Source organism: Furipterus horrens, unplaced genomic scaffold, assembly GCF_987537825.1.
Source record: "Furipterus horrens unplaced genomic scaffold, mFurHor1.1.pri manual_scaffold_6, whole genome shotgun sequence".
NCBI lineage: Eukaryota > Metazoa > Chordata > Mammalia > Chiroptera > Furipteridae > Furipterus > Furipterus horrens.
The window spans coordinates 110,062,448-110,089,787 of record NW_028327176.1 but is presented as its reverse complement, the minus strand read 5'-3'; the positions used below and the strand labels follow the sequence as shown (position 1 = coordinate 110,089,787).

Below are 27,340 nucleotides of genomic sequence, written 5' to 3'. Positions count from 1 at the left end.
TAAATAACAATGAAATTTTAATAATAATAAAATAACCTTTATTTGAAGCTTGCTATTTGTCAGAGACTTTGAAATGCATTCATGTATAATGACTTCTTCACCATAACCCAACGAGAGGGATATTTTATCATTTCCACTCTACATATAAAGAAACAAAGAGGTAGTGAGGTGAAATAGCATTGTCCTGCTCTAACAGTGAGAACATCTGAATCCAGAGGAAGGTCTGACTCTATAGAAACATATGCCAAAGGATGATATGCTATCTTCTTGTTTTCTGGTCAACCTGAGCTTGGCTTTATTTAATGAATTCAAAGATTATCAATAGTACTTTGTTACTCTTTCTAGCTATTATAACTATATTTTAATAAGGATTGTGTACTTGAAGAGGCAGGAAAAGAGCAGTGAACTAAAAGTCAGCTGACTGTTTTTACTATTACTATATTAATGATAACAACAATGATTAGTTAAGTGACTAGTTTTTGCCAAGTTACTATATTTGGGGCTTCCCTGTGTTCTATGAGTGACCTTTAAAACAGATCTGCAAAGCAGAACATTTATACCCCACGAAAGTGTATAACTTGCTTTAGCTGTGAGCCCTAAATTGGTTCAGAAATTAAAAATGAAGACTGTGGGATTAAATCATTTCAGCAGGCCTCTCCAACTCAGACATTCTATGACGAGATGAGATGTTTCTGGGAGTAACTGGTTATCGTGATATAAGTCATCAAATCTGATGCTGAGGAAATTCTCAGGGGCAAAGAGACTTCCCTAACACTTCACTGACATTAGCTAACCTGCAGTGCATTCGGTGCTTACAAAAAGCATGTGCTTCACAGCTTTTACCTTGCTTTTCCTCCTTACCGTAGGACAAATAAGAAGAGAATTTGGACTTGAGCCAAGGTAAGTTTAACTCACTGTGCTAGAAATAGCATCCTTCTCTGAAACTCTCTAGGAATTGCCCTGAACCTTTCTAAAAAAAATTAAATAAAGATAAATACATAATATTTGCTCATGATCGAATTTATTGCAGCACTAGTTAAAGAATGTGAACAAAAAGACAGTATGATAGTATTATAGAGGTTGTTGAAGGAAATTCCTTGTAATTTTTTCAAATAAGAAATGTGGAAATTCTTCCTAGAGTAGAGTAAGCTCTATATGCTGCAGAAAACAAAATAACTATATTCAGTATCTCTACTTATATCCAAGAGATTATTACAGTTCACTTGGGAATAGAATAATATAAATGCACAAATAGATTATGTGCTATTATAAGATGCCAAATCATATAGTGTAATTGGAACAGTTGTTCTTAACCAGGAGTGTGTTATGTGTTTTGTGTTTCAAAAATGCAGATGCCAGGACCATACTCACCTTGACTGAATAAGTCTATGATGTTGGAGCCTGGAAACATGTATTTTTTAAATTCTACAGGTGATTCTGAAGTGCACTATGAACAACAACCATTGGATTAAAATATAGGTGGAACATACTAATATGTTAATTATGCGTACTAGAAAAGAAGATGTTTATTTAGGCTGGGAATTAAAAAGATGTCTTCATAGAAGAGATGAGATTTGAATGAAAGGTCAGATACGGACAGAAGGTAGGTGAAAAAGAACTTTTCTTTTTTTTCCTTTTTTAGCTCAAAATTAAATCTTGCCTTTAAGGTTGCTTTATCTGCATTTCAGATTCCTAATGGGGTTGGTATGGAGTAGATAGTAAAATTTATAACAATAAATACCTGCAATGTTCAATTATCTTGTAGTATATCTATGATATGGCTACAAGCAACTCAGGTTTAAAGTCTTGCTTGAAGGCTTATATAGTATTATAGATTAACATTAATATCTGAAATAAAGAAATTTAATCACAGTTAGTAAATTTTGATTAGCAAATTATTGATTAGTAAATTAAGACTGCAAACTTCCAAAGGGCAGAATCTGTGTTTTATTCAAATTTGGATTCTTAGATCTTTAGCATAGAGCTTGGTATCTAGAAGATGCATAATGTATATTTGTTGGTTGAATAAAAGAGTCATTTGGATTTACTTGCTTTGCTCATTCCACTTTGTTTGTGGTGCAGATTTCAATGGTCTCCGTTTGAAGGATGAAGTATTTTACCTATGAAGATTAGGTTCTGTTTGTTTCTTGACCCAGGACCAATGAGCTGACAACGACTTTCAACAATCATTAGCTTATCACAGTAAGCTTTGAGGTTTTTTACTTTCCCTGTAAAAAGAATAAAGAGAAAGAAGAAAACTGGGAAAGGCAGAGGAGTTGCAAGAGCCCTTCTCCACCTGTGTTTATGCCCAGAAGAGCTGGCAGATCTCTCTTCTCAGACCAGCCTCTCCAGGAGGAAGGGAGGAATAGGCTGCCTAAGCTTTCAGCTCTGTCTGCTGGCCTGCCTTTTTGAAGAATGGGGTTGTTTTGTTGTTGTTTTGTCATTGTTTTGGTTTGCGTTGTTAATAGAGATTTTAAAGTCATGACTGTCAAAGAGATCACAAAAAATCTGTCATACTGTATTATATGTATTACCTCTCCTCAGCACCAGTTAGGCCAAGCTTCCTTAACATTATGTTTTTAATATTGTAGAAGAAGTGTCAGGAGATATTCATATTTCCCCAATGGGATTCTATAATACTTTTTAGAACCATTTCTTGTGGGGTGAGGGGGGTAATAAAAAGAAGGAAAAATGAACAGAAAACAGAAGGCAGTTGGAACATGAGTATGGTGAGCCGATGACAGAAAGCTTTGACTTTATTATTCATACGTGTAGCTTGGAGAATAAAGGGGAAAGGGGAAGGCATCACATAGTGTGTAGCTGTGGACATGTATTTGTAAAGCATTTTTAGTGGCAAGGAAGTTTTAGTGATGAAGACAGACACTGTGTTAATTTCAGAGAAGGAAGAGGGAGCTGGGGCAAAAGCGACCACCACAGTCCAGGATGCCCAGAGCTCAGCCTTGGCACCTCTCAAAGGAAACCCACACTGGCTGTCCTCCTTGTTCCTGGTTCAGCTGATGGGGCTCAGCTAGTGGGGCCTAAACAAGTAGCTACTCCTCTCAAAGGACTAATGAATGCATTCTTGCAGTGACTATATTTGGTAAGAGACACATGAAATTCTTATTTGGATGAAAACCCAAGCCTTCCAAATTGCTAACTGGAATCTTAGTAACCCTGTTGGCTGTAAAAAGACCTAAGGAACTAGGTTTGGAAACTGTCTGATACCTGGCTCAAGGCATGTATCTACTGGTCACAATATGTGTGGCTACATCTTTTCAGCGTCCCCTCTCTCCTCTCCAGCTGCTCTGTGATTACCTCATGCCAGACAAGCCTGATTATCATCAGTGAAAAACATACCAAAAATAAACATAATTACATTATTCTTTATAAGCAGTGATTGAACACATCTAAAACAGATTAATTCACATTGACTTCTATAAAACAGCTGAAAATAAAATGAACCCATGTTTTAAGAATATTTCAAGGGTGGATCAGCACATCCATGGCGTACAGGTCACCTTGAGCACAACAATAATTAACCAGCCAGTGTGTGCTGGAGTCACAAGCTCATGGGATCCAATATGTGCATTTCTGCTCAACTAGGCCTTCAGTGACTTCACTTTGGTAGCTTGAAGTGGATGCTGCTGGGAGTATTTATACCATGGACACTGGCCAATGCTAAGTCTTAGTCTCTCTGAGCTGTTATGACAAAATACAGCAGACTGGGGGGCTTCTAAACAACACACATTTACCTCTCACAGTTCTGGAGGCTGGAAGTCTGAGATCAGGGTGCCAGGCTAGCCAGGTAGGGCCTCCCACTAGGCTGCAGATTTCTCCTTGTAGCCTCATATAGTTGAAGCGGCTAGGGGACTCTGTGGCTTCTCTTTTGTGAGAACTCTAATCCCACTCAAGAGGGCGCCACCTTCATGAACCCATCACCTCCCAAGGCCCCATCTTCTAATACCATCCTGTTGGGCATTAGGGTTCCAATATGTGAGTAGGGGGCAGACCAATCAATCATGGCTTTTGTTTCTTTTTCAGAGAACCAGTGAGCCAGTTTACCAACACACGACTGAGCTACCTGCACGTTTTAGCAGCAGAGACTCGGTATACATATTTGTCTCTGTGGTTAAAATCATTGCTTCCACATACATAGTTAAAGAAAACACTGCTTGAGACAGTGTTTTGTTAAGCTGCTAAGACTCATATCTTTTACTAGTTGTGGCTTAACGTCCTTTCGCCATAGTCTCCCCATCCTTAAAATGATAACATAATAATACCTTCTTCACAGAATTGTGCTGATGAGTAAATGAAGTAATATATATAATAAACTCCAAAGAGTGCCTGGCACAGAGAATGTGCTCAATGAATATTTTCTGTTACTATCAACAGGAGTTAAGACTATCTGGTTTTTTTTGTTTTGTTTTGTTTTTTTTACAGTCTTCTCCTAAAAGACTACCTAATTTCAGTGTTATTCTTCTTGTTAAGCTTTTATATCTTTCCAAAGCCCACGCCCAACTTGCACAAGTTCTGCAGAGAACCATTAAATGAAAGCACATCCAATCACTCTGAAGTACATAAAGCACTATGGAAATGAAAGGTGGAATAATTATGTTAAAGGCATCATCTTGAATTTTGTTTATACTGCATCTTCTAAATGAGCATCAGATTTTTCTCTAGGCAGTTACTGCTCCTACAGAAACAAACACAGATGTTGCCCAAATATCCTACCGAATAGTTTTAGGCAATGGCATTTATCAAAATACCCCTGGACACTAAATGTACAGGTACTCAAAACAAACCTCACATCTCAGGTCAGGCCTGCATGGTAATTTAGGCAAATAAGCCTTTGTTTGGTAATCCAAGAATTCTCTGATTTCTAGAATGCACTAACACAACAAACAGAGAATCCTACTTGTCGGCTAAGTTTTACAAAATAGAATCTTAAAATGCAATTTCTTTTAGAGAAAAAAAAAAATAAGCGTGTCATTTCTGATGAGTGTTTCCAGCCAAATTAAAACTAATTTGGTGGTTATGCACACATATGTTCCCATTTTATGTTTACCTGGTCAAACAAAGCAGAGAAAAGGGGAAAACGTGTTTTAAAGATATTTTTCTTATAGTCAAACCTTCTAAGAACCCAGTCTTTGGAAAGCAGGCTTCCTTTCTCCAGCAGGACAGTCCGGTGAGTTCTGTAACTTAACTCTTCTAGTTGGGTCTTGGGTCAGCTTGCCCTTGAAGCCACTCCCTTGCTCCGCTGGCTCCATGCACAGGAAGGAGATCTGACTCCAAGGCTGCCCTTCCCAGAGTGCCATCTCTGTTGGCTTGCAGCTGGCTTTTGTCAGTGGGAACTAGGGCATGAGGGCGATGGCAGAAGACTTGACCTTGGGAAGAAGGAAGGAGCCAGGGCACCTCTCTGGACATTCACTTGCCTCCTGCACCTTCCCAGGCAGCATCTACATCTCTCCCATGCGCCACTTCCCACCACTGAAGCCGGCCATGGTTCCAGCTCCCACCAAGTCACCCAAGGGTCTTGTGTTACAGTAGCCCCTCCCTGTCCTTGCACCCTTCCAGCCTGGGGTCAGTGATGACTTCCTTCCTCACTTCTCTCTGCTTGGCTTCTTCTCTTTCATCACCAGGCTTTAATCAATCACCTGCATTAGAGGCCAACATTTATATTCCCAGGCGAATCCTATTTTCCTTGACTGGACCCTGACTGACCCAAGGAATAACACAGGCTACTGTTCAACTGAATTCTTAGAGTACCCTATCAGAAGTTGCTCTATGTTCATCCCAAAGATCTCAGAGGACCCTCTGGAGCATGACCTTCCCCAGTCGCTGTTCTCTGGGTGGTCCTTCTCCTTGAGTTAATGAAGATTCTCCCTTGAGGCTGCTCTGGGCCATGTTCTTGAGATGGAGGCAGATAAGAACTATTTTTCTCTGTTTCTGCTAACACTGGTTTCACAAGACACTCAGCCATTGCACTTGATTGTTAGGCTAGCGTGTCCCCCTTCTTCAGGCCACACCCCTCAAATTCACTGCAGGGGGGGCTGATATATGGCTTATTCTTCTACTCAATATTAGTACCTTCTCTAGAAAGTCACAAGGGTGACAGGGTCTCCATGTTTTTTTCCACATGCATGACTGAAAGGATTGGAAAATGGATCTATGAGCTGCTACCATTCTAAAATTCTATTCCTGCTGCTTTTCTTCCAAAGAAGGACATTTCAGCACCAAAACAACTCTATAGTTTAAAATGGAATATACTCTTAATTCAACAGTGTTAAACTGGAGTTGAACATCCCATGCATTTGTTAAACTTATTTTGGAATTTGACCATTGAGACATACATTAATGAGGAATTTCTAAAAATAATATTTTATGAAGATGTGTAATTTTTTGTACGCACCCCATCCCATTGCATTACCCACACTGCTCCCCTTCCAGAGACAATCATCTTTTTCCTTCTATTTTTGTTTGTTGTGTTTTGAGTTCTCAACCAAATAATCACATTTCTAGGAGTGTTGTCTGCACTTCCCTACTTGTTGTCTGGGAAAATCTACTTGTCCCCTGTCTGTGCCCCCATATTGCATTATAGGAAGTAAACTATGTCTGTCTGTCTTGCATTAACCTTTATTTTCCAAAATGAAAGAACTATGTTTCATCTTTGCAGTCCAGTGCTCTGTAACTTCCTAGATACTCAGGGATCATTAAAAATATATTTGTTGAGCCATTTTTGAAAAACACTCTGACAGTTCCAAGGCCTCTTGTGCTGGACACAATTAGTGTTTAGGATCATGGAACAAAAGATTTCTGTTGGTTTGGTTTGCTTTTGTTTTTTGAACTAGGAATATTTTTACTAACAAACATAAAGCAGACACTGGTTATTTCATAAAATGCCTAATGTGGGTGCCCCACATACAGCGGTACTTGTGTTTTGTTGAAAGACACTGATAAACAGGGAAGTAGAAACACAAGAGGAATGGTAGCACCTTAACAAGTTTAGGGCAAAGCTTCTCAATTCACAGTCTTCTCTTCACCTTCACTAGGAGTTGCATCCTCTTTCTGTGTTTGTCTTCCTAAATTTGAGCCCTGGTTTTCAGCATCCACCTGAATATATTCCCACTGCTTCCACCATCAATTAAGTAAATGCCATGCCTCTAACTCATTTCCCTTGAAAAGGATGAGTTCAACCGTGCTCTTTTTATTCCTTTTATAATGGCTCTCTTTGCACATTTTGGTCCATTGCCTCCAGTGTCATTTCTCATGCATCTGCTTATTCTACTCAATTAGACTCAGAGCTTTGCGGTCAGGAGTCCTTTTTCTATCTCCTCACAGCATGTTCACAACACAGGCTTGTGAACTAAATATCTTCTAGATTTCACCAGTACCTGTGCCAGTGTTTTCAGGTCATTATCAAATGCACACATTACCATGCTCACTCTGCAGCTGGCTCCCTGAGCTTTCGGCCCCTCACACAGGATGCAGCTTGGGGCGGTTCCTTTATTCCAGACCAGAGAGTCTGTGGGCTTGGCTGCGCAGCACAGGAACGTCAAGGCCCTTTTACCACTTTTGTGTAAAGCCAGGAATAATCCTAAACTACCTCCCCCAGGGACTCACTGTGGCCCTTCTAGTCACTCCTACTATTGATAATCAGTCACTGTCAGAGGACCTATTCATTTCCTTCATACCACTACACACACACACACACACTATGTAAAATATATAGTAGATATAAAGAATATTCACATATGTGTATAAATAATATATACGGAACACATCCATATGTGTACATTTTGTTTTCATTTTCTTTTGCTGTCCACAGATATTCTTCACAATGACTTGCATCGCCACTTAACACCCAAGTCTAACAAAAAGCCTGGCACATCGTAGGTACTCAGAAATATTTGTTGAATAAATAATATATGAATGAATGAAGCTGTAAGAGCAAAGAATTCTTTCTGATCTTAGTCATATCAGATCTTCAGTCTATAGTGAAAAAAGGAAAAGAGAAGTAGAAGCATAGAAAAAGCAAAAGGAGTCACTGTGCCTCTCTCTACTATTTCATAGATGTATAATGTCTCCTCCCACAGAGCCTCACAGACTTCTCAGTTTGTTTTTCTCTGGAGAGGGGAAAGAGGTAGACAAGAAAGTCTCTCCTGTCCACTGTTGTTGCTACCCACTAACCAAAACTACAAATATTTTAGCAGAATGTTAATGATTTTCAAATAGAGTAGCAAAAAACCAGTTAGGCATTCCTACATTCACTGTTACAACCTTCTGGTTCTTCTCTATGAGCACAGTCCTAATATCATTAGACTATATCTGTAGCAATGCACTCCTTTCTCCTAGATACAAATTCTGATCACTAAAAAGACAGAGCAGGACATAATCATAGAGTAAGCAGTACAGTATGGTGGTTGACAACAGGGACTGTGAGGACTGCCTGGGTTCAAGCCCTTGCTCCACTTGATGTGAGATTGTAGGCAGGCTATGAAACCTTTCTTTGTTTCTGTTTGCTCATTTGTAAAGTAGAGATAATAATAGTACCTAACTCATAGGGTTTCTTATGTGATTAAGTAAGTTAGAACATGTGATACTCTGAGAATAAAGGCTGGCACATAGTAGACACTCAGCAGATGTTCAATAATCATACTCTTATTCTTTGTATCACTATTTTTGCCACCAACTCCAAATTAAGTCAGGTTTACTTCTAATACAGAATGGATAAACTCCCATTAAGAATGAGCAAGAGGAAAAACAGAGAAACAATGCACACATAAGTAATAGTAAGTATGAAAAAGGAATACAGCCATAGATGCACTATCAGTGTGAAAAGGCATGGTAGGAAGTCAGAACTCAAAGATTTTATGCCTTCTTGATAAAGTTTTTTTCATTCTTACTCCTGATAGAAAATATTCCTTCATATACCTTTTAATACCCAGTATTGATGATTATTTTTATCTTGTCTTTCTTCATCTAAAAAATTTGGAGGTCAGCTAACTACAATCTACTTTTCAATAACCACAAGTCTTGTAAAAGAATCACAAGTAATTTAATTCAATGATTTTCAAATCTGTTTATTCAAAGCCTATCCATAGTACCTTGAGTTGTTTCATTTCCTTTACCTCATATGAAAGGCATTAAATTTTTCACATTGTTTAACCATCTAATGTAATACAATACCACCTTTAGCCCTTAAAAAAAGAAAAGAAGAACAAAATTTCCCCAACTAACTGCATCCTTCCCTGCTTATTTGTTCTTTATGACTATATTGATGTATTTCATTTGACAAATATTAATTAGGCTCTACTACGTGCCAGGCATTACACTAGAAACTAAGTTTTAAAAAGCAACAAATAAACAACAAAGGAAGTGAACAATGCAAACTCTCTGTTTTCATGAAGTCTAGAGCCTACAGGAGGTGTGAAGCAATAAACAAAACAGGCAACATTTCAATTACACATAGAGATCTTATGTCAGAAATAAATGGAGACCTTGAGATAGACTAATGAGAATGAGTAAGGGCTGTGTTAGGCCAGTCCCAGAAGGCCTCCCTGAGGAAGAAACGCTCACACAACTTCTGCATGAAGAAGAGAAAACAGCTATCAGATTGCTCAGAGAGGGGCACACTCCGGGCAGGAAGGGCAGTAGTGCACAGTCACTGGGTCTGCAGCTGGACACCATGAGCACTGGGGCAACTGGCGTGAGAAGTGCCTTGGGAGGAGGGGGCAGGCATAGGTCAGATCACGCGAGAGGGGTTGATTGGGTTATTTTTAATGTGGGACCAGACACTGTTAAAAAGGATTTCAACCAAGAGCTAGCATGAGCACGATCTATGTTTCAAAAGATAGCCCTGGTTTCTTTATGGGGAATTTATGGAAAGGGGATATGAAGACAAAGTAGTAGAATATTAGAGTAATCCAAGCAAGAGAGATTTGTAGCTTAGTCTTAAGTGTTGGCAATGGGAGTGTGAAGAATTAGATATGAGAGATACTTAGGAGGTAGAAATGACAAAATTGGATGATGGATTAGATTGGAAAGGGAGGAATCATGTGTGACTTAAGTTCCTGCCCCAAATATTAGATGCTAGTTCCATTTACTGATAAGGAAAAACTGAAGAAGTACCAGTAATTCTGTCTTGATCAGGTTAATTTCATGATACTTCTGTGACACCCCATTGGAGATGTTAAATAAGCATTTGATTATACTGATGTGAAGCTGTTATATAAATAAGCTGAAGATGGCTTCTCTGTACTGGCCCCTTAGTTCTTTTATTTCTACACTGCAGTCTGAAACCCATTAGCTCAAAAGCCCGTGAGGGAAAAAAAAAAAATCACAATTTTACACATCCATTTATTTTTAAAATTAGCCAAACAAGCAGATTCTTTAGCCATCTAACGTCTCCCTGTTTTGTATACCCCTGAAAAATCATACCCCACATCTGCTAGCAGCAGCTAAAGCCAGGCCATGAAGATCCCAAGCCACTAATGCCCGTTTGAGCTCTCTGACCAGACCGCCCACCACGCAGCTCAGCGACGTTGCCTACATACAGAAGCCCCCTCGCCAATGCTCCCTTCCCGGGAATTCCCTTGCCCTCCTCCACTTCTGAGTAGCTGCCTTGTGCCTTTGCCTCTGTCTCGAAACAGATTCCTGCTGTGAGGGACTTTCCCCAATGAACCTATAAAAGCTGCTCCAGATAAAGTTTGTGTGTGTTACTGCCACCTTGTGGTCAAATCTTTTTCCTTGATCAGATGCAAAATCTCTTGACCACCTCCAACGCTCCCTTGCCAAAGAAGCTCAAAGGAAAATGTGACTTTGGATGACTGTGTGTAAATAATTAGCATACAGATAGCATTATGGCCATAAGAATCAGTGATATTATTTCAGGAGGAGAGTACAGAAATAAAGCAAGAGAACCGAGGACTAAATCTGAAGTTTCAAAATGTGAGATCTAGTCAAGAGGAAAAACATGCAAATATAACCCTTGGTTAATTTCTCCTCATACTCTATGACTCAGGCCAGACATTGGTTCCTTTAGGGCAAACCCCTGTCTCCTCCTCTACTGAGACGAGCTGTGTCAGAGTGACCGCCCCCATCTCTGCTCCTGGGTTTTTCTATATTATTGCTTTACCACTTATTACTGGAAGTATCTAGTTGTTACTTGTCTGCCTCCACATGAGGCTCTCCTCAAAGACAAAACGTGTTCATCTCTAAATTACATGGATCCACCACAGCACCTAAAAAAGATTGCCAAACAAAAATTTCTGAGTGACTGAACAAATAAATGAATTACACAGTCTGACTATATTAGAGTGGGCTGCTAATGTGGTGATAGCAGTCTTCAGGTGGCTGGAAAATATTAGGACATCTTTTGTTTTCCTGATGCTGGTACTACTATCCATTCCTCCTTTTCCATCTGAAGTTAGATTCTACTCCAACCCTAAATAAAGACATTGGGACATTGGGTTTACATATAGTGGACTACAGAACCATATGCACAGATAATGGAATAATGTAAAAATATTTCAAGTCGTTGGAAAAGCAGCTAGTTCCGTATAAGTTCAAGATGGCATAATATTGAGGGCCATTTTAAAGTATATCTTATAAGATTATTATATTAATTTGGTTTTGTTTCTTTAAATGAAATTTAACACAAAGAAAAATGGAATTTTAGGCAAAGTTGTATAAAATCTGAATTTGAGTCCCCCCTGAGACAATTCTTCACTCTTAATCAGAACCCCATTTTTGTGATGTCAGTGTAGTTACCTTTTGATTTTCATTTAAGGGAGTAAGGCTGGTCCAAGAATGCTGGAATGTGTTAGAGCATTGCTTCCATGTGGTTTTTCCTAAGATACATGTTCATCATTCACAGTTTGACCTTTGAAAACAAAAACTAACAAATATTGGAGTCTGTGACCTCTACATCATCACATTTGATGAATAAGGTACAGTAAGCATTCGTAAATACTTCACAGCAAGAAATGAAAAACGGAATGCATAAAAGATCACAAAGACTAAACAAGTGATACAAACTTGTATCCACAAAATGTTTGTGATGTGGTGGTACAATATCTTCTATTTCTTTAACTACAAAACAAAATTGGTTGTACGACAGAATTAATGAAAGCTTTTCAGTATAAAAGGTAAATAATCAGCAATTTTTTGAATATTGATTAAGAGAGGCATCCTGGTTTGAAAATTTAAAAATGTAACGTGTGTCTTACAATTAATTTTTTAAAAGTTATGTGTACAACTAATAACGGAACTGAATTAATTTCTGTAGCTGGGAGGAATGGTTAATGAATGTTTTAGAATTCTGTATTTATGTTATGTAATTATCTATAATTACATATAACTGTAGATAATTATATATTAAGTTACATAAACATATGTTTTATTGACTTACATCTGTTTGTAAAAATACTAAGTTTGGTCCCTCCTCTGAGGTATAAACAAATAAAATTATAGACCTAAGTATGACAATACAATGCACCAATTTATTATTGTTGCTATCAACAAACATATTCTTCATAATCTATTGTTTACAGAATGCTTTCACAATCATTTCTCAGTGATCTTATTTTATCATTAGATCTATTACAGTAGAACTTATAAAGGCAATAGAGATTGCACATTAAAATATGTAGCAAATGTACTCACATCCTACTTGTTCTTTTTTTCCCTGATAAAAGTTACGTACAAAAGAGTCCAAACACTCAATAAATCTTTCTGGTTGTGTAGTGAATGAAGTGTGTGTGTATTTTGAAGGTAAAGATGATATTATGGTTGCCAAGGAGCCTTAAGAACTTTTGTGACCATATTCAAAAACCAAATTACAAAGGCCATATTCTTTACAACATTTTAAGTTAAAGAAATCAGAAAAATTGTCTTCTTAATAATGGACAGAACAATAATATGTATTGAGATAGCTCTCTATAATTCCCAGGTGCTATACTATATATTTGTATACCAAAAATAATGCCCATATAAATTTTTTGTTTTCTTATGCAATAAATGATCTTCTAGAGGTAAGAAGTTGGTGTATTTTTTTAACCCACAAAAAGCAACACAGGAGGAAAAAGGTAGTTGTCATCTGAGGGACAGATACATCCTGTGCATATCCAGCCCTTTCCGCTCCTCTGAATCTGGAAAAACTCTCAACAAACACTGGTTTAAGGCACTTGGTGTTCTGAGAGCTTTTTAGTGTTTACTGTAGAGAAAATGCCTCTGTTCACAGCACTGTGTGCTCATTCACCACACATTCCTGTAACTGGAAACTACCAAAAGCAGAGATGGCCGCTGTGTGCAAATATGAATGTTTCCTAGCTGGCCTACAGGAGTTGTCCATTACTGAGCAACTGGGCATGGCTCTAAGCACTTTGCATGGACTGATTCATTAATCTTCTCAGAAGCCTCCCAAATAGGTGTTATGATAGGCCTGTTTTACAAATCAGGTGACTGAGGCTCAGTGAGATCACATAACTTTCCATAATCATACAACTTGTAAATGTGGAAGTCAATAAAGACACAGGAAACTGTTCAAAGCACCAAAATATGTGCTTATTGGAAGGCATATGAGGGATGCTGCCACTAATCACCATCATCGGCCTAAACAGCACAGTTCTATCTATCTGGATAATTAAGGTAATTTGTTATTAAATGAGTTGGAAGCAAAAGTTTTCTTTTTCCTGCCAAAGGTTCCTGAACCTTTGATGTGCTATTATACTCCATAAATCTCCAAGAGGGGATGTAGTTTTCCCAACAATTTAACCACTGATCTCCCCCCTTTGCCCTCTTCTATATGCAATAGCATCTTGTGGGGACAGCACTCCAGGAAATGCTTTGAAAAATACTGACATGAATATCCTAAGGTTATCCATTGCCAATGCCAAGTCTCCATGGACTACCCAAATACATGTCCTTCATGTAAACTTTCCTTCACCCCCAGAATAAATTTTTTTCAAATCTTTTTTTGAAATTTCTGATATATAGTACTTAGCTTGTGATGTAACCTGTAACTATAGAATTTTTTAAATATTATATATCAAAATATATATACATATATATGTGTATGTATACATATCAGAATACACACACACACACACACACCAGAATTTACACAATCAGATGAACTCTCTTTTAAGTGGCCATCGTGGGGAGCCATGCATTGCCCAAATAACTTCTAACATTCCTTTTGGAGCTGACCTTAAAGAATTACATTTTAAGTGCCCTCATGATATTCTCATCTTCTCAAGGATTGAAGAATTTCTGGACAGAAACAAAACTATTTGAAAGAAGTTGAAATTGAGACTGTCAAGTAATAAAATTGATTTTCCCGTGAGACCTAGAAATTGGTTCTAAGAACAATTACAAAAGTGAATCAGAAGATTAGATATAGATATAGATTACATATAGATTAGAAATAGATATAGCTATATACAATGGCATTGTTTAAATAAGGACAAGACTGATGTTATGCCTACTTTGGGGAAATAAATGAAACTTGTTACATTAAGTGAGAGGTTATATATTTAAATACCTTCAAGCAAATTAAATATGTGAAACACTTGGGTATAAAAAAATAGGCAATAAAAGAAATAATGAAAATAAGAAAGTGAGTGTCCCACATAGCAACTGAAAATAAAAAATAAACTTTACTGCAAAAAAACAAAAACAAAAAAGAATTTTTAAAAAAGAGAGAGAAGCATGTGTTATGGAAGTAGAGCCTGGGGAAAGACACATCTTCAGTTTGAATCTTCTTTTTTTATTTTGGCACTTGAGGCATCCTTTGAGTTATATTTTCTAAACCCTAGGGCTTCCCTGACACATTTAATATTAGGATAGTGACTATCTTTCACTTCAGGCAGACCTGGATTTGAGCAAGATAGACCATTTACAGGCAGGTTACCTAAGCTCTCCAAGTTTCCGTTTTCTCATTTAGAGACAGGATTCAATGTGACCATTCAGAAAATACACATAGGCTAATGCTCAGCACAGGCCTCATTTAAATGGTGACAATATATTTGATAAATAGAACTTAAACATCATAATATTTTAAATTTGTGAAAACACTGCTTTGCCTTGGTCTCTGTCTTAGACATTTAGTATTCCTCCACCAGCCATCTAGGCAGAGGCCATTCTGCCAGAGATTAGGGATACAGAGATGACATAGAGAAGCTATATTCTGAAGAGCTTGTGGTTGATTGGAGAAATGAAGCTCATGTCATGTTACAATATAGTGAGAAGAAAAAAGTCCAAAGGAAGTGAGACCTCTGTACAACCTTACAGAGTAAGAGGCCGTTGCTGACAAGGACCAGGAAAACCTTTATGCTAAGAAGCAATAAAAGAAGAATTGGACAGCGTCACAAGTAGACATGTATGGGAAAAGATGCTTTAAATAATAGGAATTAATAAACCAAGGAATCAAGGCCCAAAAGTATAAGGTATTTTCAGGGAAGTGCAATTGGTTCTGTCATTTTGCTGTTTTAAGTGCTTGAAAGAAGGCACAGTTGGAATGTAGACTTTAGACAGATTTGTGAGACCCAAAATGCTGAGTGAGCAAGCAATGGACTTTTTAAAAAAATAGGCAATGATGAGCCACTGAGAGTTTTGAGCATGGCAGTGGTATGTTAAGTGCCACAGTTTAGGAGGCCTAACCTGGAACCCCCCTGATAATGTATGTTGGAAAGGAAAAGATTAGAAGCAAAAAGCCAACAGGAAAGCAGTTGACATTGCCCACAGGGAAAAAGGAGGAACACCTCTGTAAATGGAAGAAAGGGCATCCATTGGGTGGGTGAAAGCTTGGAACTCAGAGGACTTCTTTTATTTATTTATTTTTTTAAGTATATTTTATTGATTATATTGTTACAATAGTTCCAATTTTTTCCCCTTTGCTCCCCTCCGCCCAGCACCCCCCTTCCCCGACAATCCCCTCCCCAAGTCCATGCCCATGGCTCACCCTTTCATATATTCTTCTTCTTTTTTAAAAAAATAATTAATTAATTAGTTAAATATTTTCACAATAAAAAATAACAATCCCTCCCTCTCAGACTTAAGACCCTTTACAATCTTAAAAAGGACAATGGACAAAGGTCTCGAGCTCCTCTAGCTGCTTCAAGCTGGACATGGTCGTCGTCCTACCTACCCGTGGGTCAAGAAATCCCTAATAAGAGTGGGGGTGTGGAGGGGAGGGTGGCCTTCCCACAAGGGGAAGGATCGTGCAGACTCCAGGTTGGTTGGCTGTCTCTGGACAACGGCATGCTTGGTTTAACAGGCTGGCATCCTTGTTGTATTCTGGGGGCAACAGGGTTAAGGGACATCATTCAATCCGTAACCACTAGATGACAAAAGACAGGTATTAATTTTTCAATGTCCCACATTAGGGAAAAGAAGGGCTTCTTTGGAGGAAGGTATGCCAGGTACATCTCACCTGTCCAAAACCCTTTTGCCCATTATACTTATTTTGGACTGAGGGAAATATTTTAGGTTTCCCCCCTCTCAGGCCTCTGGGCTCTTTCTGTCCAAGCCATTAGGATAGAAAAGAGAAACCAGTTTTAAAGTGAAGCCCACAGACCACCCCGTTCTTCACCAACCCAGCCACTTAGTTCAGCCAAACCAGTGAGTCTCAGGAGGCAGCAATGCAGACAGGATTGAGTGAGGTCTATACGTACAGACAATCACTCAGGTAATGAGATCGTAGGCTTATGCCCTTTGAAAACAGAAAACACATGTTAATTTATGTAACATAACCCACACACAAGTTTATAGATCTGTAGGACTATCTTATAGGAAAGACATCCAGTTGCAAGGCATTTGACATTCTTCTTGCCTGTAAATTAAACATCTTTGATAATGCCACAGACATAGTTTAACTTTCAAATGAAAACAAATTTTAAATGAAAAGAAACTTTAAAGACGGTTAGCTGCACTACTTTATAGTTTACCACTGGGCATTGTGATCTTCCTTGAATCTTGATTTTTCTCCCTAAGATTACCCTCCTTGTCATTAAAGGGACTGCATTAAGTTCATTTTTAATTTATCCTGTTCATTTGCATAAACACAACAAGAGCAGCAAATGATCACTTATGATCTTTAGTTCTGCTTTGCTGGAACTTACGCAAGGAACATTTAGGGTGACCTTCAGTCTGCCCCTCAGGGCACAGAAGCAGATCCACATACCTGGCATTCAGCCTTGCCTGTAAACACCTGTCTTTTCCAGGTCTTCCTGGTTTTCCATTGTGCCTTAAGGTCCCTTCTAGCCATCTTTCAGGAAAACAACCTTCGCTCCTTCCCTGGAAAGATTGCTATGGACTGCTCATCCATCCAAGGTACCAGGCCTTTTATCTCATGGACTTTTATTACCTTTGAAAGTCAGTCCCAGTTGCTCAGGGCTTTTTGGTAACAACCAAAGCCCAAGCATGTCTCCTTTAGGCATGACACTCCAGTCAAAGTCTTAGTCAAAAAATCAGAGGACTTCTTTTAAAGTTGAGTTTCTTTGTCAAGCACAAAAATATAACAGGTTTTATGCGTGGGGCAGGGCTGATTTGGGGCATGCTAATGGAGATAAGAAGTTTAGAGGTTTTGAATCATTACCTAAAGGGATCCTAAACAAAAGTTTATTTAGGAAAGTGGCAACTAACATGGAAAGATAGGAATGAGTAAGAAAGACTTGACAATAGCTAAGTCTAGGTGTCTGTTTTGTCTTTGCCATCTTTCTTTAGCACCTTCTACTTGGTCAAGTCTACAATTTGTATGACAACATACCTTATCCCTGGTATGTCTGTTAAAGGAAAATCTTATTCACATCATTTTTCTTCCATGATGTTGACAATGAATGGATGAATGGATCCAATTCAGCAAATAAGGGGGAAAATTATTCTTTGCCTTTTACAAGGCTGTTGGTCAGTCTCAGGATAAGAGAAGAAGTTGTTTTGGGTCAGTGGCTGACTATTTTACTCCCAGACAGTCATGAATAATAAATATGGGGTCCTAGAGGGTAAAAATCCAGACTCACTAAACATCCAATAGTCTTCTGTGACATATGAGGAAGTAGGACATTGTGCAACTAATGTAATGCTTTCTTTTCACATGTTAAATTGCTTCCTAAGTGTTGGGTTAAACCTTGTAAATGAACATTTATTCAAATCACCGGAGCTTTTATAGTTAACATCTTAAATGATTGAAATGGTATTCTGCTACTGTGAGAGTGACTAAAAGGTTATTCTTCTACAGCACTTCACAAAATATATTTTTGAACTTTTTATGGAAATACTTAAACTACTGCAGTAGAGAGATATAGTATAATGAACATTATGAATCCTTCACTCTGCTTCAATAATTAACAATATTTCATCAAACATTTTATCTCTAATACTTTTTATTGAAATATTTTAAATCAAACATTCAATGTGTAAATAAGTTAGTGTGTATTTCCAACTGATTAGAACTATTCTGACATAATGAGCATGCTTTGTCATATCTCTATTACTCATTCCATATACACAGGTCTACAACAGTCCTGTCTTCATTTTTTCTTGACATTTGCTTATTGGGAAAACAAATTTCATTTCATATTCTGTAACCAAGTTGCCACACTGTTTTCTACTTCTAAAACAAAATCATAATTCATTCAACATTTATTCAACTACTGTATAATAAATAATTACTGTGTTATGTGCAGGACAGTGTACTGGTGTGGACCATCATTCAAAGATGTCTGTAAATTATGGCCTCTACTGCTAGGACTTTACAATCTGAAGGAAAAAAGAAAAATAATAATGCACAAATATAATGATAACAACACTCAGAAGTTAAGTGGTATAACACGCTATAGTTTTAAGGCAGAAACGTGGTTTACAGGTAAAAGGAATGCTTTTAAAGAAGCTGGCATGTCACATAAATGGTTTAGAGTGACCAAAAACTCAAGAGGCAGTTGGACGTTAAGAAGGGTAAAAAGAGAAAGTGCATTCTGTGACTGAAAAACTTGGAAAAAAAAAAAAAAAAGAATATAAACCTTAGAGGTGAAGGATTAAGAGGCACATTCATATGATTATAAGTGAAATACTTCAGCTGAAACAGGACATTTGTGAGATAAATACAGGTAAGCAAGGGGCAGAAGGGTGAGGATCTTAAATATCAGGCTAAATGGTTTGAACATGTCCCCTAGAGCAGAGAGCTGTTAGCTCCATTCATTTTTCCAAATACTGGAGATTCTTGACATAATATAAACATAGATATTCCATTAGTAAGCAAAATGCATCAGCTTATTTCACAAGGAAACTTAGAAAACTGTTTACGCATTCAGATAGCAATCATTTTCAAATATTTATAGCAAATTGGCAAGATAATTTAGTGGAGGTTTTTTGTTTGTTTGTTTTTTGTTATTGTTGTTGCTGTTCTTGCACAACAGCTTTCAATGCTCCAGTTAGAAGAACACAAACAAATTGGAGCTGATTAACCAACACATACTACCCAGCAGCTGAGAGGTCTTCATAAAGAAAGGATTGTTCGTGGCAGAGCGTAAAACAACAGGAGAGATAGAAGATGACTCTAGTACAGGTATACACTGGCCCTGAAAACCTCAGACTCTACACTTTTCATCTACCATAGAAATACAGTGAAGTTTGTAATATGTATAAGTTTTGGGGTTTTTGGCCTATCAACAATAAATATATATTGACCCATAAATTTTCTTTTTACCAGCACAATGCTAATTGATTTTCATCATTAAAAGATCCTCAAATGACAGATGAATTATCAAAGCCTTCAAAGAAAGTATGCATTGAACTTAACGTAGCTTGATTGGTAAGTATCTTCTTCTTGCATGCTTTTTAATAAAAAGTGATCCATGTATTCCAAATCATTTCACATATACCAGAGTTTGTGCTAGACTTTTGAGGGAATAAACTTGTGCATAAGATGCAGTCCTGGTACTCCAGAGGCTTATATTCTAGTACAAATGATTAAACATACAGACATAGAAGTACAATTATAGGCAGGATTGAAGCAGAGGTGTCAAGTTGCATTAAGTTTGAGTTTTTCAACTGCCATTTTGAATCAGATCATTCTTAGTGGTGAAGAGCCATCCTGTATATTGCAGGCTGTTTAGCAGCATCCTTGACCTCTACCTGCTAGATACCAACAGTAACCAAAGATATCTTCAGATATTGCCAACCATCCCCTGAGGACTGAGTGAAAAATCACTTGTAGTTTTGAACCACTGTATTAGTTGGGAAGTCCAATGTGTATTTGCTAATGAGTATAACTTCTAGTTGGGGAAATCATGTAAAGTCCCTAGAGGGAGGGGTGGCTTATATGAGAAAGTTGAGAAGAGAAGAAAAATTCAGGACTAGAGAAGACAATGAGAAAGTGGTTAAACTGATTATGGGAAGCCAAGTATGCAATATGTTCGAGTCCTGTAGCCTTGGTGGTTAGTAGAGGAAAACTGATAAATCAAGTAAAGAACAATCAAATTATGGAAGGCATTGAGTATATAATAGAGATGTTTTTCATTGTGTAGGGATGCCATTTGCACATGGAAAAAAATAAATAAAGCATCATTTTTGAAATGTTAATATGGAAGTTCTGGGCAGAATGATTTAAGCAAACAGGAAAGTCTATTTTAGGTCTGGGTCTCAGTTAAGGACATAATTTGGCAGAAATTGGAGAATATATTTGTGGGAGATGCATTTCCCAACATAGAATCAGAGAGGAATAACTGGTGAAGGAGTAGAGTCTATAACTTGCTTCTATGTTTGATCTCATATATTGTTGTTGAAATTGTTTTCTCATGTTAGAGCTGACACTTCATGATAGAGCTGACTGGCAGATGTGCCCAAGTTCTCTGGGATTCCATGAAGTGGAAAGTTGTAACTGATGTTGCAGACTTGTGAAAACAAAGATGATGTTATTCTCAAAAACAACTCTTTAATGACATAGAAACTAGGAACTTAAGAATTTAAATGATCTTGTTCAAGAAAAGTATTCAATTAAAATCCCAAGGCCTGACATGGAAAAAGTGTTCACACATGTCTGCTTAATGAAGATCTCTAACATTAGCTTTTATCCGCATTAAGGTTCTCACCACACAGGAGACTTTTGAAAATCTCCTCACACTCTCATGTTTTTTGAGAGTTTTGATCTAAGTTTATCCTCATGATCCATTTGCATCATGAAATATTAAGATAGGTCATAATTCGGTTTCATGTGATATGCAATTATAATACTAGGAGCTCTGAAAATCCCCTCTAAAGGGTTAAAATATATACTTATCAAATTTACTCTTGATCAGTCACTACACTGTACATTTGCTCTGAAAATATTTTCTATCCCTTTGAATATTAACCTCATTTGTACAGATGATGTGGTATTAAAAGCAGGGAGAAGAAGAAGCAACGTCCAAGAGAGAGTAATCACTTCCCCTTCACCCCCACGTCTCCTTCCATCCTTGCCCAACTCACCTCTGATTTTTGTCCAAGAAAGAGACATTTTCTGGAATCAGAGACCTTCTACCCTTTATTTGCCAACAGGTTAGGATATTTATTTTAGAAATGCTTACACTTACATTTTTGAGATTATGACACAAAAAGTTAAAGTTTGGGGAAGACACCAGAGAATTAAAATGCACTCTTTGACAAACATTGCAGCAATGAAGTGCTGTAATTAAAAAATTAACTAGGTAGCAAGAAATTAACACCTAGAGAAATTGGTAGGAAAAAATTAATCTTAGGCACAAGAATTCTGATTTTGTTCAATAAGCCAACTCTAGTTTCATAAACAGGGAATTAAATGCTGGTGGAAAGTCAAGAGAGAGTTTTTTGTTTTTCTTTTTTATTCCTGGCAGTTAGGTATAAAATAGATAATAATCAGTAGAAACTCGAATGCATGAAATAAGTTAAGAGGCTGCTGCAGTAATCCAGATGTTGCTCATCTATCAAAAGCAGTTTATAAGTGTCCACAGTATTAATGGCACTTTATTAGATACAAATTAATGCTTACTTGAACTAGGGCAGTGACTACAGAAACGGAAATGGTCCTATTGAATATTAATAAAATGATTAAACCAGCTCAGTGCCCATTTTTTCTTGAGGCCTTTATTCCTAAACTTATCAGACTTTACATAGTTGAAACAAATCCACAGTTTTGGGATGCCTTACTAAAATAAATTGCTTTAAGAATCATGGGGAAATTTTTGCTAATCGTTGCCCATCAACTGCCTGTCAATCTGTACCAAGTTGACATGTTTTTCTGAGTTAAACAGCACAGAGTGGTGAAGACAAGGGGGAGGAAAAACGGTGGGGAGCAGTTCCACTCCCTCTAGGTTTTACCAAAGGCTCTATTTCTGTCAGTCAGCAGAGAATTGAATTCCATCCCTGTCCTGCAAAAACGTTTTTAGTGAGTGAGAGTGTGTTCATTAAAAGAAATGAATGAACCAAATGGCCATGATTATTGATCATTTCTGCCCTTGTGGCTTTAGAATGGATGTGGTCAAGGGTTTTGAAATCTATTTACAATTTTTTTTTCTTAATTTGATCTGCAGCATCGTGGGCACAACTCACTCTAGCCACATCTGATCTGTTCCATCAGGCCATTAGGTAGGAACTGTTAATGAATGAAGGAACTGCATTTGAATGCCTTTTTAATCCTTCTATATAATTTAAAATTTAAATTAAATAAAAAGACAAAACACCTAGTTTATTACAAAACTAAATTTTAGTCCCACTTCTGACTGGCTTAAAGTATACATTAAAAAAACATAGCCCTGGCTGCTGTGGCTCAGTGGACTGAGCCAAGTGTAGCTGGTTCGATTCCCAGTCAGGGCACATGACTAGTTTGCAGGCCAGGTCCCCAGTTGGGGGCGTGTGAGAGGCAACCGCACATTGATGTTTCTCTTCCTCTCTTTCTCCTTTCCCCTCTCTCTAAAAACAGATAACTAAAATAAAATAAAAATAAATCAATAAAATCTCTTTTAAAAAATTAAATATATATATATATATATATACATATATATATATATATATATATATATACAAGACCAAAAGAAACCTAAAAGTGTTGTCAAGAAGTGAAATCTCTCAATCATTCTCATACCTTATTAACATAATATTCACCACTTGGAATTCTGTAAGTGACATTAATTACAGTTATATGGTCTTTGGTATTTTATAGAACTGTTAAGTGTTATAAATGAGTTTTCTTTTAATGTAAGTTCTTTTCTGAAGGATAAGATATTTAAATATAATCAATATTCAAATATGTCCATTTTAAACACTTGATTAATATAACAGTATATCAACCTATAAATTAATATATACTTGTTTTATAAAGCATTGAACATGGGCTCTGGAGTTTAGTTTTCTCATTTCAATATTTGGCAAGCATTTGTTGATATATCTATTATGTGTGCAGTGCACCACAAGGGACGGGGCACACAGGGTTGTATAAGACAGAGCTCCCCATTCTCAAGGAGTTGACAGTGTAGGAGAGGAGAAAATCTTAAACTGGTACATACAGAAAATGTAACAAGTACTACCATGGAGATGAGCACTTAGTAAGGGTTTTGAATTGTAATGTTGTTCTTTCTTTTTTGAGTATATTTAAAATCCTGACAAAAACCTTTGAAGATGTCTATGTAAAATGATAATGTGAACATGTGGTTTCTATAAACTGTTCAATATTCTCACAGTATCTAAAGGGCTTAATGGGATCTGCAGTAATAACTCATTTCATTTAAGTAAATTCATCAAATAATTTCTGTATTTTGACATTCCTACAAAATCTTTAAAAACACACACACACACACTACATTTTGTTTTGGGTATGTCTTTCTGAGGCAAAATTTTTGTATTCCCCCCAACCCCATTTCTCTCTCAAGTTTCCCATAAATAAGTTGAGAAACATTTATTTTCTTTGGCTGGTAAATATGATTTATTGGCTTTTTGAAGGAAAAAAAGAAGGAACGCTGAGAAACCTGTGGTGCATTTTCTGCTTCAGTAAATGGGTCACACTTTGTCAAATTCTGAATATATTAAGCTTCTGTGAAGTTCTGTTTTTCTCAAATACTAGGTTGCTACATTAGATATCAAAGGACAATTTATTTTGTTCTAAGCAGGCTTTTACTCAGTTCATTTTTTTATCTTAAATCATAAATACTTTAGAAAAGATAAATCAGATAGATTAGGATGCTTAAAGAAGGAAAGTATTGGTCTTCATTTATATTTTGTCAATTGCACCACTGTCCTTCATATTTGTAGATGATTATTGCAAACTGAAATTCATAAGATATCTGATTTGTTAATTTTCTTGTGACAGTGAAGAATCTGAGGAGCTCAATCCGTGAGAAAAATGGCCCTGTCAGAAAGTAGCTTCTACAAACAAGGAGATCAAAAGTTGCCATCTTCATAGGGACTGAACCTAGAGCAGAGGCACCAACAATTATAGCTGCATACAAATAAAGGTAGAAATTTGGTATAATCAAGAATATGCCGTTCACATATGACTGCTTAAACATTTTAAGTTTGATCTGAACATTTACTTTTTCATTCTAAACTATTTCTCAAAATTGTCTTGCTTATTTGCTAGGATGAACTAATATCATTCTCAACTAAAATGAAAAAATACAACATGTACACATTCAAATTTAAGAAATATTTTTGTTCTAGTAAAGTGCCTAGCAGAATGTCTGGAATATCATAAGTGCTCATTAAGTATTTTCTTCCTCCTTTTCTCCATTTATCATAGTTAATTATTTTAAGTTGGCCTAATTCTCATCTCCTACTAGGAATAAACTGACACACAACCCACTCTTTTTCAAAGATCATTGGTTTTAAAACAATATTTACCCATTACCAGATATGTTAAGATTTATTTTAACTCACAAATTCATACTGGTTATACATTATTTAGTGCCAATCTTATCACAAACATAGTCATTCCTATTTTCTTTTAGAACATTTTTGTCTTCTTTTTCTTTTAAAGGATATTGATGTGAGAGAGAGCGAAAAGCATCGATTTGTTGTTTCACTTATTTACACATTCATTGATTGATTCTCCTTTGTGCCTTGACTGGGGATTGAACTCACAACCTTGGCATATCAGGACAACGTTCTAACCAACTGAGTTACCCAGTCAGGGCCTAGAACATTTCCAAAACGCTGAAAAAAAAAAAAAAAAACCCAGCAGCATTGTTAATAAAATTAATGAGTAGGTGGACATTAATACCTTCATCCTGGAACCAACTTTTTTACCACCTTTTCTGTTTACATCCATTTCCATGCCTTTTTCAAATCTTGTAGTAACATCTCTGGAGAGTTTCATAGTGGTTTCATAGTGCGTTTGTTGATTGATTTATGGCTTCCTTCTCTCCTCTAGTTTCAATCAAATGACCATCCTTGAGCAAAATACATCTGAGAAAAACTTAGAACTCAGACTCGCATTCTGACAATTTATGCTTTCCCCTACAACCACCATCCTAGATTCAGGTCTCCATTGCTTTACACTGAAGTTGCTGACAAAACAAATTGCTAGCTTACCTCCCTGCCTTCAATTTCCTCTCACCTGATTGCTCTACTGACAGCTTTGAGGACATTTCTGCCATATTATTGCTCCTGGCTTAAAATCTTAAATGATTTCCTATTTCTATCAAGTCAAAATTCCCGAGTTTGATGTTCAGAGTACAATGCTAACTCATCTTTGAATACCACTGGTATATTACTTGTCACAACTCAACAGATAGACCTGTACATGGAGTCACAAGCACATATATTTGACATCTAAACTTGTCCCAGCCACTACTTTTTTGAAAATGTTTTCTGATCCTTTCCGCTTGTCCCTGATGTGGGCTAGAAGTACACCTCCCCTCTCCAGAGCACCTCCAACAAATACATCAGAGAATGGCACAAACTGTATTGTCAGTTTTTATTTATTTGTCTGAATCCCTCCATTAGGATGTAAGTGTCTTGTGGGAAGAAATATGTCCTATTCATCTTTATAGCTCTAATACTTACCAAAGTACTGGCATGTAGGAAGTACTCAAAAATGATTGTGGAATGGATAGCATTTCCTGAATTAGATAGTGTTTTTGATGCCAAAAAATTATTGACGTGTCTCTTCTGGGTAAAATGCTGCCATTCCCTTTCTCCTGCTTTATCATCTTTCCACCTTCTAAACTTGGATCAAATTTAACTTCTTTGGAAATAGTCAAATTTCATCAAAGGAAGGGAGAGATGTGACTTGGGGCTCTCAGTATGAAGCTTGCAGTAATTTGTTTCTAAAGCAATATTGCTGCTCACTAAGGAGCCTAAAAAGCCACAGAATCAAGAGACAAAGGCACTTTTGTGCATAATTCTGCAAGTCTGACATATGGCTGCAAGGCTCAGCTCAGCCCTTAGAAACATGAACCAAACTCTATGATACTGTTATCTGGGACAGTTTATGTCCTCTATGTAAGAGCCCGAGTCCTTTTCTCTTGGTGGTGTGATTAGATCTGTTCTCTGCTCATCTCTCTTGCCACTGCGTCCTAGCCACTCTCTTCTCTGACCCAAGGTCTGAGGACCTCTGAGACAGAAAACCCATTCCATTAGTCCCATTCCAACACTTCTTCATTTCAGGCATCATTTCAAAATTTACCCTGCTCTGAAAGATTACACCACATTGTTACTATAATACAGTCTTTTATATCAGGTGATAAATTTCCCAAGAAGTCTTTGTCAGTCATGTACCTCTGGTTGGGTTTCAGGTACTTTCCTCCAAGACAATCGGTTCATCATGGAAGACATTGGAATCTCCCATAGTTGGAGCTGGGGATCTTCACCAGAAAGCAACCATTCATCTATATTTTAGCTCTACCTTTCATTCCTGATATCAGCTTTGGTCCCAGTATGATCTTCAGTAACCAGACTCTATCATACTTCTGTAACATTTGAAAATAAACAAGAGTTTAAAATATGTACATGTCTACATTTCTTTCTACTACTCTGATTTATTGCTGGCTAAATATAATCCTTAACAACTACAATATTCCCTTACTTATTGCAGGTATTATGTTTTAGACACACACACACACACACCCGTGATAGGTGAAAATACGCAAAGTAGGAACCTTACAATTATTTTAGTATTTATATATATTTTAAGGCTTTATAAACCCTTCCCACACACTTAGAAATCGTTCCCACTCCCTTATTAACCTTTTGCACACTTTTATAAACACTACTTTTGTTCTTAAACATATTCGACACTCTTAAACCTATGTAACTTTAACATACGTATACAGTACCACAAAATCCCGTGATATAGCAGAAAATCCATGATAAATAATTAAATATAATATTTTTTTAA

At 37.1% G+C, this 27,340-nt stretch overlaps 1 long non-coding RNA gene across 1 annotated transcript; it reads left to right on the top strand.

Moving 5' to 3' along the window:
* The first annotated feature begins 2,143 nt into the window (after positions 1–2,143).
* On the top strand, positions 2,144–26,947 carry LOC150007229 (uncharacterized). Its single transcript, XR_016511797.1, has 4 exons — positions 2,144–2,202; positions 19,706–19,807; positions 24,314–24,458; positions 26,739–26,947. It is a non-coding gene; the product is annotated as an uncharacterized LOC150007229 (long non-coding RNA).
* Positions 26,948–27,340: the final 393 nt, after the last annotated feature.